Genomic DNA, 13,326 nt, shown 5'->3' on the forward strand with positions numbered 1-13,326 from the left:
ATGAGCTGAACGTGTCATTATGATAGTCTGATGTCACATTGGTGATGATGTCACAAAGGGTTTGTGATGTCACAGTGGCAAGTCAGATCTTAATTGCCATGAGTTTATAGTGTGGATATGAGAATGAAATCACAATGACATACGCAAATGAACTGTGATGACACAAAGGCCATTTTTTTTCAAAAGTGCTAAAGTTCCTAACAGATTTCAGTTGTCAAAATGTTAATGATATAAAAATGTTCTCAGCAGTCCTCCTTGATACTTACAAGGCTGTGATAGGAGGATCATGGTCAAAGTCACCCTAGGCAGGAAAGTCCTTGAGACTCCTGTCCATATTGTGCCAACAAAACCAGAAGTAAAGCCATGTAGCTCCATTGGTAGAGGGCTAGCCTTGATCAAAAGCAGCTCATAGACTGTGCCCAGATGCTGAGTTCAAGGTCTGGGACTGGGAACAAACAGACATACACCACAATCTGTCCAGCCATCCGGCTAAAGCAGGTAACCTTCTTGTCCCCAAGTGGATTGAACAGAGTTCCCTGGGAAAGGGGCTGCCATCATCTTGACTCCACCCATTCTGCCTGCATCACAGGATTCCAGCCACACCCTCATTCTTTCATGGTTCTTTCTGACCAATGGGATATAAGAATGGTGGCCATGCCCACATTCCATACTACCCAGTAGCACTGGGATTCCGTCTGTTGGTTGACACCACTAGCAGCAGTTGAGGTAGAGGTAGCTGAGTGATGAGCAAGAGACTCGAGGCCTAGGAGGAGAGGCCTTTGTCAGGCTTACCATGTGCACGCCTGCGCTCTGGCCCCCTCCACCCCTTCCCTGTGGCACAGCATTTCAAACCTGGTGCTGCTGGCTAAAACCCATGTTGCCTCTTGGATTCCTCAGACAATGTCTGCAATGGTGCACCTCTAGCTAGCTTGTTGCCCTGACCTGGTCCTGGCACCCTTGTCCTCTGCTCTGGGCCTGATGTCGACCATACCACTGCCATTGCTGCTTGCCCCACCTGGAGCAGCTGCCAACAGATTTTGCCAGCAGAACATGTGAGTGGTGGCCACACAGGCCCGCTCCCTGCGACCCCATATCACCCCCCGTCTTGACCAGGACCCGCGCCTCCTCTCTGGCCCACGCCCTGCCATAAATGTGCCCCAGGAGTGGGGGTGGGTGTTGACCCGAGGATCCCATCCCCATATCCAGTGTCTGGTGTCCCAGGAAATGGGGAGATGCAGGGTTGGGTGAGGAGTGGACGCCACAGAGCCCCTGACCTGGAGCAGTGGGAGACACACAGACGTACATCTGCACCCTTCCTTTCCCTGGTGGAAACCTGGTGTGGAGCAGCATGTCCACACCTGCCTTCTGGGGTCTTTTCCCTTTTTCTGGGGATGGGAGGCTTTGGATGCAGAAGATAGACCCCCCCTTTCTGTGTGAACCCTTGTCTTCTGTGCTCGATCATCCTTTCACCTGAAGACAGAGAGACAGAGAGACAGAGAGAGAGATCATCTTTCTCCTTGTACAGCCTGACTGTGCTCAGGTGAGTGATCAGTTGGCAAATTGCAGGTGCTACATGGATGAGTCTTCTGTCACCAGTCTGGATGTGTGTGTGTGTGTGTGTGTGTGTGTGTGTGTGTGTGTGTGTGTGTGTGTGTGTGTGTGTGTGTGTGTGAGTGTGTGTGTGTGTGTGTGTGTGTGTGTGTGTGTGTGTGTGTGTGTGTGTGTGTAGAAGTGAGTGGTAACAAGGAGGCTGAATGCTTTGGTAACTTCTACCTGCTATCTTTTGGGCATGCATGGCCTTCATAGCTGAGGTCTGGGAGCCTGGAAGGGTGAGATGCTTGAATGGGACACAGCACTGTTGAATTACAAGAACAAGGGATCTGTGTGCCCTGGAACTGTGTACTACTTTGGGCCTGGTTGGTGGGATTGGGAGCTTGGGGGGACCTAGGAGTGCAGCTGCAGGGGATGGCTTCCCCGGAGGAAAGAGAGCATGTCCAACACTTAGTAAAGATATGAGTCCTGCTAGTATGGAGTGCAACAGCATCGGTCAGACTCTGGGTCTTTTCATCATAACCTCTGATGGGCGAGGCGAGCCCTATTTTAAATCTTGAGCTGTGGTCTTCAGATCTCAACCTCCTGAGTACCTAAGATTATTGGCATGAGCCTCTGGCACTGTGACTCTGGTTCTTTTTGGTATATTAGGGTTTGATCTCAAGGCTTTAGGCTTGCCAGTCAGGTCTTTTACCAGCTATTCTGTCTTGGGCATTTCTGAGATGGAGACTTAATATATGCTCAGGCTGGGGTGGATCACAGTCCTCATGTATGTGACAGGCATGACCCACCAGGGTCGGTCCTCTGTAGTTGGGAAGGTAGACATGTAGTGCCACGCTCAGTCATTGGTTTAGATGGATTGTCACAAACTCAGTACACAGCAGCCCATTTTTGCCCAGAGGTGAGTCTCTGGGTTGGGCCTCAACCATTGGACTTCAATCTCCTCCTGGGACAGTTTTGAGAAAACAAGGGATTAATACAGAGTGATCTCTAGAGCAGGGCCAGACACAGAGGGTGGGGCCGTCAGATACGGTTCTTGGCAGTTCTGTGAGTATATGACAGAATATACCCAGAAAGATCTCAGATGGTTTTGTGTTATTAATGTTGTGACAGGTATGGGATTATGAAACAAAACATGACTCTCTTTCTTTAATACCCAATCCCCATGAGTAACGGGATCCTTCACTTTGTTCAGTTTTGAAGCTGTGGAAACTGAGGCACAGAGAAGCTGGGTGACCTGCTTATGACTCCCAGCTGACAGGAAGCTCGGCCTGACTTCTCTGCCATGCTCCCTAGGACAATGGGTGTTATTCAGTCTACATCTTGTGGTGGTTCTTTTCAGTCGTTTGGCTTGAACTCTGGGACTGGGGCAGCTCCCTGAGCTCCTCAGCTCAAAGCTAGCACTCTACCACTTGAGTCACAGGACCACTTCCAGTTTTCTAGTGGTTCTTTGGAAATAAGAATCTCACAGGTGTTCCTGCCAGGGCTGGCTATAAACCACAATCCTCATATCTCTGCCTCCACTGTACTTAGGATTACAGGCCTGAGCAACAGGTGCAGTCTTCTATTTGAACCACAGCTCCACTTTTAGCTTTTTGGTTCTTAGTTGAAGATAAGTGATTCATGGTCTGTTAACCTATTCTAGCTTGAAACTATGATCCTCTGTTTTCAGCCATCTAAATAGCTAGATTTAAATGCATGCAACACTAAAACCATCCCTATTATGTTTGAATTAAAAATAAATTTAAAGAATGAATATTTGTAGTATTTTCAAATCAGTATGTTTTTATTTACAGTAAAACACATTGCCTTAAATGTTTTTCATTATTCCAGCTCACTTGCCAAGAAAGGAAAGGAAAAATTCACAACCAAAGAACTTCTGAATATACCAATACTCAAGCCTGCTAGCCACAATTTCTTGGATGGGAAATAACAAAGGATGATATCATCTACAGGCTAAGCAGGAGAAAATGTTCTGCACTGAAGTTACTGAAAGGTTCATGAGAATGAGGACAAGCAACTTTATCCAGAAAGTATCACAAAGTGTTTGTGATTGTAAACTGACGCTAGTGGATAAGTGTAGACAATCTTAGAAGATGTTCATAGCGATGAAGATGAACACGTGATTTCAGAGGTGTGCTTTCTTGAAGATATATTTTTATAGCATAGTTTGTCTACCGTTGAAAATGAGACAGTTAAGATAGGGATGTTTTCTTTCCTTGTATCCTTCACAGTATAATATTAAAACCAGTATTATACATATATTTTTATAGTAATTATAGAATATCCTTAATTATGCATATATTATAAATAGATCATTTACATGTTATGTAATATAATATAGTACATTTATTATGAACACTTAATTTAATTTTTCTACTCGTCTGTCCAGGTATTAAACTAGCAATATCTTTGAAAATTGATAGTAAAGTAGGGTCCTTACAATTTCTATTGCAACAAATAGTTTTACCCAATAAGTAGTTATTTATTCTGAATTGGTTTAGAAATGAAATATCATAATATAATTGAACATTCAAAAATAATTATGTAAGAACATGCCAAGGATGGAATTAAAAAAAAAATAATATGACTCATGATTGTAATCCCAGCTACTTAGGGGCTGAAATCTACATATAGCTATATGAAGCCAGTTTGAGTTAAATGGCTCAGGGACAACACCCAGACAATAGTTCAAGCCTCAGTACTGACACAGAAAAAAATAATGTGACTAAAGCATACAAATATATTTATTCAAATAAAGTTGTCATTCTTTGTATCCTTCACAATATAATACTAAAACCAGTTTTAAACATATAGTATTTATAGAATATCAGTAATTATACATACATTATAAATATATCATTTATATGTTATGTAATATAATGCATTACAAATATTATGCATGCATAATTTATACTGATAACACTAACATCCACTAAACTGATATATGTTTTAAAATAGGGAATAGATTTTCTTATTTAAACGACTTGTTTTTCCTCTTCCCCTCCACAAATTATACCGACATCAAACACAGTGAAAGCAGGGGTTATACTGTGGGGGAGGGACATACAAAGCAATAAAGAAATAATCTTATAAATGTGTTACAAACGAATGCAGGAAAGAAAAAAAAACATTTGAATACATAACTTAGGGCTCATTTTCCTAACATCACCTTATCTGACCTTTTCTGCTTGACTCATACATATACTAGATATTGCAAATAAGGGAAACCCTGGGACCTATGTTTCTTTGGCTTGGCTTACTTCACTTAATATGATTTTTTTCCAAGTCTTTATATTTCCTAAAAAATGGGGCAATGTCATTCTTTCTGATGGAGGCATAGAATTCCATTGTGTATATATACCACATTCTCTGGATCCATTCATCTTTTAAGGGGCATTTGGGTTGGTTCTATATCTTAGCTATAATAAATAATACTGCAATAAACATAGCTGTGCTGATAGCTTTAGTGTGGTCTTGTTTGTAAACATTTGGATAAATGCCCAAAAGTGGGATTGTTGGGTCATAGGGGAGCTCTATGTGGAGTCTTTTGAGGAACATCCATATTACTTTCCAAAGTGGTTGAACAAGTTTATACTCCCACCAACAGTGCAGTAAGGTTCCCTTCTGTCCACATCCACTCCAGCATCTCTTGTTATTAGAGCTCTTGATTATAGCCATTCTAACTGGGGTGAGGAGGATGTATCAGTGTTGTTTTGATTTGAATTTCTTTGATGGCTAGGGAGGTTGAGCATTTCTTCATGTGTCTATTGGCCATCCTTTTTTCCTCTTCACAGAAGTTTATCTTTAAGTCTTAGCCTACTTATTTATTGGGAAGTTGTTTCTTTGAGAACTTGTTGTTGGGGGATTTAATTTTTTGAGTACCAAGTATATTTTAGATATGAGACCATTGTCCGTTGTATGGCTAGTGAAGATCTCTCAGTAGTGGGCTTTCTATTGATCTTGCTACATATGCCCTTTGCCATGCAGAATCTCTGCAATTTCATGCAATCCCATTTGTCCAACCTTTCTTTGAATGGTTGTGTTTCTGAGTTTCTATTAAGAAAATTTCTGCTTGTGCCAAGGAGACCTAAGTTTCTCCTATTCACGGACTCCACTCACAAATTACTCAGATGATTCAAAACTTTGGCAAAGAGGCAGGGTATAAAATTAACCCTCAAAAAGCAATGGCTTTTCTGTATGCCAACAATGAGAAAAGTGTGGCTGAAATCATTAAAGCAACTCCATTTGTAATAGCCCCACAAAATTAAAATACCTAGGAATTAACTTAACCAAAGAAGTGAAGGACGTCTAGGATGAAAGTTTTACAACTGAAAAAGGAAATCAACACAGAACTTAGAAAGTGGAAAAACCTCCCGTGCTCCTGTATTGTAAGGATCAACATCGCGAAAATGTCAATATTTCCCAAGGCTATCTACAATTTCAATGGGATATCCATATTCCAACCTCATTCTTCAAGAAAATAGAACAAGCAGTCCAAAAATTCATATGGAACAATAAAAGACCTCGAATAGCAGAATGATCCTTAATAGAAAGAATGGTGCTGGAGGAATATCAATACCAAATTTCAATCTCTACTACAAAGCCATAGTAATCAAAAGAGCTGGCACAAGAACAGATTTTAGGACTAATGGAATAGAATTAATATCCCAGAAATGAACCTATAGACACAGTCATTAATCTTCGATAAGGGAGGTAAAAAATACAATGGAAGAAAGACAGGCTCTTCAGTTAATGGTGCTGGCAAAATTGGTTAATCACTTGTATAAAACTAAAACTATATCCTTATATATCCCCCTGCACCAGAATCAACTCCAAATAGATCAAAGAACTCGGAGTCAAAGCAGACACTCAAATAGTCATTTTTAAAATAATGAACTGCTTAGTTCTTCTGGCTCACATATATAATCCTAGCTATAGTTAGGATTACAGGTATGAGAAACAAACACTAGATGTGTGTTGTTCATGATGGTTTGTATTGACATGTTTTAATATTGTTTGTTTCTTATACTATGATGCTCTAATTTTTATTTTCACTTAGGTGGGGGAGTGTTGAACCTTCTTTGGTTGAGATGGAGCCATGTGGAAATTCTTGCCAAGTATGGCATGAAATTCAAATCCTCCTGCTCTCAGCTCCCCATGGACCTGTGATGATAGATGTATCCCATCACACAGAGCCAGGGGTTGGGGACCATTGCAGGTAAAACTACACTGGTCATGAACTGATGTCCCAAATAGCTTGCTTTATAGGCATATGCCTTCAAAACCTTGTTGTATTTCATTTCACTTTGAAGTAGTGTTTTACATACTTAGAGATACAGTGATAACACATTACATGTTTAATTTATATAAAATAGTCAATATGATTAACACGTTTATCTCCTAAAACATTGAAGCTAATGTATTTTGGTAACTCCTGCCTCTGATAGTTATTTTTGGAATACACCATAAACATGAATACATTGATAATGTGCACTAGAAGACTGGAAGTTGATAGAGATAGACAAGTTAAACTGTGTGCAGTAAGTATATATTTATCTATTGCTCCTCTGAAGAACATTATCATATATTCACCATAACAATACCACCATATATTCACCATGACAATAATATTCCTGCAGTGTAGAATATTCCATTTCATAATCTTCCATCTTTTATCTTTTTAACATTCTCCTTAGAAGTATGAATTTTTTCTTGTTCCTTATAATGTTTTGAAATTATTAAGATGGAATTTAAAAAATTCATAGAATCTACTGAATTTATCTCATTTTGGTTAGTTTTGTGTTGCTAAATCATTAAGACCAACTTTTCCTGAAAGTTATGCTAGCAGACTATATCACTAAATTGTATTCTAATTACATCTTATTATTGTATTTTGATATAGGGTTTTGCTGTTGTTGTTTCATGATATAGAGTGTTGTGAAGCTGGACTGAAACATGCAATCCCACTCTCTCCAGTAACAGTGCTTTATCACCAGGTTCTGGAGACTCATAATTATAACTCTACCTAATCAGGAGGTTGAGACGTGAGATTTAGTTCAGATAGCTTGATCAGGAATTTTTATGAGTCTCTCCTCTCCTGTTCACTATGAAAAGCTTGCATTGGAACTGTGGCACAATTGGTACAGCACTACAGTCAAGGTAAAGATGCTCAGGATTGTCATATAGTCCCTGTTCAAGTCCTAAAACACCCATATGCACAGACACAGGTTCACCTACATACACACACACTCCCGTACACACGTACACGCACAAAATCACAGGCAATGTTGTATCTTAAATTCTTATCCAGAGATTGGACAACAATCCACTTATTTGTGAAGGGTTTTCCTTGGTTATTTTGAAAGATGAGGATAGTTCATGGGACACAGATGACAAGACTTTAGTGAGGAATGCTTTATAAACGACTAGCTTATAAAAAGAACAGGAGCACAGTTTTTATCTTTAAATATTACGTTTCTTCAAATACGGTATTTTAAAATAATAATCATTGAATTATGAGAATACAATGCAGCACCTCTTGCCTTCTCCCCTTCCCATCTGTCATAAAATATGATAAAAGTATCAAAAATACTCTTGTCTTACAAGACTGTACACCTGTAAAAATGTCTGACTATATGTGTAATGTTTGTTTTCAATACTTTTTTGATTTTTCCCACATCTAAGTACTTATCTTTTTTCCAACTGACAGCACACAGGTGCTTCAAGAGCAAACAGAAGATTAGGAAACAAAAACCTAACAATGTCCTAGGAATACAGGCAAGAAGCACATGGCAGGCTGATAGGGCCCTGAGAAGCAAAATGATTTGTGCAGGATGTGAAGAATAGTGACAAATAAGGCCTGAATCTGACCTAGGAAGGGCTCTTTGAGGCTGAGACAATGCCTGTATCTAGTCCAAGCTGAGGATGTTGGGATTTAACAATGTCCATATGTGTATAAAGTGATGTGGGAGGGGAGATTTCAGCCTCCAGTTTGTCTTTGGGATGGTCTTATGTGAGAAAGCAGCTTAGAACATTGGGCTCTGAGAGATGACACTACCTCCCTCATAATGCAATTCTGAGCGCCAAGGAACTGTAACTGACAGCTGAAGCCAGCTCACTTGGCCTGTGGCTCAGGAACAAGAAAGGTGTTCCTGTGTTGTTTTCAAAGTTCAAGAGACTCAGGTCTCAGGCATGAGAGGTGTGAGTGCCTCACTCAATGCTGCAGACATTGGATCAGTGCTAAACTACGAAACAAATGTCCCAGGCCTTATTATAGTAAGAAACAAAGGGAAACACTAGGCAACTCAGGCAAGGTAGAACTATGAGAGGAAACCTATTTAATCTCATCCTAGCCCACACTAGACCCTTCTTCTTGTGTGCTTTTATATGTGTAGACTCAGAAAATATTTACGTGTAGTTTTCAATCCACTTTATTACAATTTCTCAATTTGAAGTTTACAAGTCCTTCCTGGGATGCTGTGTGCGGATTCCTTCACAGGGTGCTATGTGCTGAGTCCTTCAAGGGGGGTTTTCTTTCATCTGTTCCTTGTTACAGCTCAACAAGTAAGATGATTGTGCTGGTGAGAAAGTTGAGGTTCAGATATGTCCCCAAAGAAGAGCCAAATTTATGTATGTACTGAACTCTAGTGACATGTCTCCTACAGACAATAGTTTTGGTTTAATTTTCTCCATCATGAACCTTCAACTAAGAGCCTAGGTGCTGACTTTCCTCTTGTGCTCATGGCTAGTGCTCTACCACGTGGAGCCAAGCACCCCCTTGCAGCAAAGTGTCACAGCTTAGGTGTCTTTAGCTGAGGTCTGTCATCCTGCCTGGTCAGGAATCTGATGATCTGGGTTCCAAACTATCCCAGACACAAAAGTCCCATGAGACTATTATCTTCTATTCACCACTTAGAAACTTGAAGTGGAAGCTGGGCACTGGTGACTCATGCCTGTCATCCTAGCTACTCAGGAACCTGAGAGCTGAGGATCACAGTTCAAAGCCAGCCTGGGCAGGAGATTCCTTGAGATGCTTTCTACAGTGAACTACCAGAAAGCCTGAGGAGGCACTGTAGCTCAAGTGGTAGAGTGCTAGACTTGAGCACCCAGTCCCAGTCTTCAATTCCTCCAACTTACAAGAAAAGAAAGAAACCTGAAGTGGAGTGCTGGTAATGTGTCTTAGGGATAGAGTGTTTTGCATGTATGAAACCCTTGGTTTGAATCCTCAGTACCACATTCCTAGAAAAAAAAGCCTGAAGTGGCTCTGTGGCTCATGTGGTAGTGCACTATCTTTATACAGGATAAACTCAGGTACAGTGCTCAGGTACTGAGTTCAAGCTCCAGGGCTGGTGTTTGCACACGCGCACGTGCGCACACACACACAGACACACACATACACACACACACACACACACACACACACACACACACACACACACACACACACACACACACAAAACAGATACCAAAAGTGGAACTGTGACACCAAATGGTGGTAAAGCGAAGAGCTTCTGCTCTGAGCTCATGGTCAGCACAATGGCCCTTTGTTCAACCACAAAACCTAGCCACCCACGGGCCAACTAGGAGAGGTCAAAGGTTTCAAAACCTGATGAGCTTCACCAGCCATAGATGACAGGAAGCGTTTTGATTTTGCACAAGTGCTTAGAATTAACAAGCTTCAGGAAACCTAGGGAGGCACCTTTGCCGATTAGGAATCTTTTCATTAGGTTCAGCTAACTTGTTGTCTGCCAGAAAGACCCTTGAATTAATTGTAGCAATTTGTTTCAACACAGGAACATAGTCGAACAAAGACAGGATAAGTGCAAGGAACTTGACCTGCCACAGGAGGTGGCACAAATGAAAGCTTCCTGTCAAAAGAGAGCACTGGGGAGAGAGATAGCTTGGGGTACAAAGAGGCCTTTTTCTCCTGGCCTTCAGAATCTGCCCACACTCATCCTCACTAATTGCCCTGGATGAATTGTTTGTTAAACAATTGTATAGGAGTGAGGCCTTTTGTCTGCTTGTTACAACAATGAGGCAGACTTCGTCCAGCAGCCTTGGGTGTGCAGAAACCCTCAGACTACACTGGGAAAAGTGAGGGGAGCCCCGGAACATACACTGTCTTGAAAGCACTCTTTGTGCTATGAAATCATTCTATGCAAACCTTTCTTCATAACAACTCTGGATGTTCACTGATAAAAATACATGCATACATACACAGACACATGGATTTACTGGCTCTTTTTTGTGGCAGGTTCTGAGGCTTGAACTGTGAGCTTAGGCACTGTCCATGAGCTACTTTTGCACAAGGAAGCACTGTATTGTGTCTTAACTTATGATTACCTTAGCCTGGGGTGCAGCATTTACACCCACATATGATCCAGGCTTCCTAGGACCTGAGTTCAACTCCCAACACTGGCAAAAATGCATCAAACCAACAAAAATGGAGGAGGAAAAAATCAGTAAGTTTTGCACAACCATTTTACCTTTGTTTCGTTTGCACTGTGACCATCCTGGGTCTTAATGATTTGGCTCGAAAATTGTATGTGAAGTTACATGGCCGAAGGCTCCCAGTCTGTCGGTGAACCCTGAGCCCAACCCAGACACCTAGGCCCTTAGTTTGATCGTGGGACTGCCACCTACACATGTCTGAGGATCCTAGAAAACTCTTTCCTCTCTATAGGAACTAATAGTACGTTTGACATGTACTAATTGAATTACTAATTAGCTAATAATTATAAAATAAGATTGTATGCAATAAATATGGGTCAATGATTAATTTAATTGATTCTTTGTAAGTTTTCTACCGTGATTAATTGATGGAGGCATAATTTTAGACCAAATAATTTATAGTAATAGAACATATAAAACATCACTTCATATAGAGTAATACACTAGAATCTACTTAAATGTTCATCTGTCTCTGTATACATTTATTTATAGATGTATATACATACGTAAATACATACACACACACACACACACACACACACACACACACACACTGCAATCTACACATCTATTTGTTTATATATTAGCCACTTCTAGGGCTTGATCTCAGGTCATCAAATTTGCCTGCCAACTTTACTTGCATCAGACTGGTGTGTTAACATTGACCCATTCATGAAGTGGGCCTTCGAGGCCCAGAGTTCAAATCACAGAACTACCAAAAACTTAATGCTTGTGGTAGAAACCAATTGTCCCACTTGTTTTCCTTATCAGTGAAAGTCCTGGGTCTGAGGATGATGTATAATACATATTCAAATCTATGTCCTATGTAATAGAATGTAAAAAATGTTATACATTTAATCATACCCTTTAAAATACATAAGAAATAAATAAAACACAAAATAAAATGAATAACTACACTAATTGTAATATGTAGTAAACATGTGTATGTAAATATAAATCATGTATTTAAAATGTATATCAATATTATTTTTTCGGGTGCTAGGGCTTGAATTCAGCCCCTGGGAACAGGCCTGACTTTCTTGTCTTTTAGCATGGTGAGCTTTCCCTTCGCCAACAGTGCTGCAGATTTACTCAAACCCTGAGTTCAAACCCCAAGTCCTGCAGAAGAAAATGGCATGAATTCCAAGCCAAGGAGCCTCATAATTTTTTAAATATTTTAAATGTATGTTTATATGCATGCATGTATGCATGTATGCATGTATGTATGTATGTATGTATTTATGTATGTATGTATGTATGTATGTTTGTTTGTTTGTATGTTTGTATGTATGTATTTTTATTTTGTCAAGCACAGGGCTTCAACTCAGGGCATGGCAACACTGCCTCACCTTTGATCACTCTAGGCTATGTTGAAGCCATGGGATCCACAGCCAAACCTGGGTTCCTGAGCCTCAAAGGCTGACAGGACATAAATAATTAAATAAAATGACACAGAAAAAATCCCAGCAACTTGAAGATGGCTGCCAGTTTTACATTTTTTTTTCAAGTTGTCCATACTGGGTCTGAATGACATGGCTGAAAACTGTTTGTTACCTGGCATTGCTGAAGGCTGGCAGGCTGCCAGGGAAGCCATAGACCAACACAGCAACATAGGACCTGTGTTTGAAGCCCGGTCCTGACCCCTACCAATGGAGGGAGATCCTAAGAGTCTCATTCCTATTCATAGGAATACGGATGGAAGGTTATGAATATCAAGGTTGAATGATACTAGTATAAAATTAGAGAGTGATTTTAGGAGGCCAATGGATTTTAATGAATACTTTTTGACACATTCAAAGAGTACTATTAGTTACATGGATGCAATAGTTTCAAGACCGCGGTTGATTTAATTAAAAATTCACTAAGGATGAAAACAACAATAATTACATGGAGGCATAATAAATACCCAAGAATTGGTAGTAATATAGCCTATATAACTGAATAATGTGTAGACATCTCTGGCACATTTTAAGGATATATATTTATTTGTGTACTACCATCAGCATGTCAATCTGTTCTTGTTTAGTCAACACCTGGGGCTGGATCTCAGATGCTGGGACCTGCTTGTCAGCTCCATATGCCCCATGCTGGAGTGCTGACACTCACCTACTCATGAATTGATCCATGTATGCCGTGAGTTCAAATGCCAGCACTCACAAAAATTGAATCGTGGAGTAAGAAGACTAGGGTGACATGTTTTCCTTTTCTGTGAAAAGCCTGGGTGTCAGGTGTGAAGTTTCATACATAGGCAAATTTATATCCTATACAATAAATGTAGTAAATATTCCATGCGTAATAACATTCAATAAAATAATGGTAAAT

The sequence above is a fragment of the Dipodomys merriami genome, unplaced genomic scaffold, assembly GCF_024711535.1.
Source record: "Dipodomys merriami isolate MVZ:Mamm:240054 unplaced genomic scaffold, mDipMer1.0.p SCAF_707, whole genome shotgun sequence".
Classification (NCBI taxonomy): Eukaryota; Metazoa; Chordata; class Mammalia; order Rodentia; family Heteromyidae; genus Dipodomys; species Dipodomys merriami.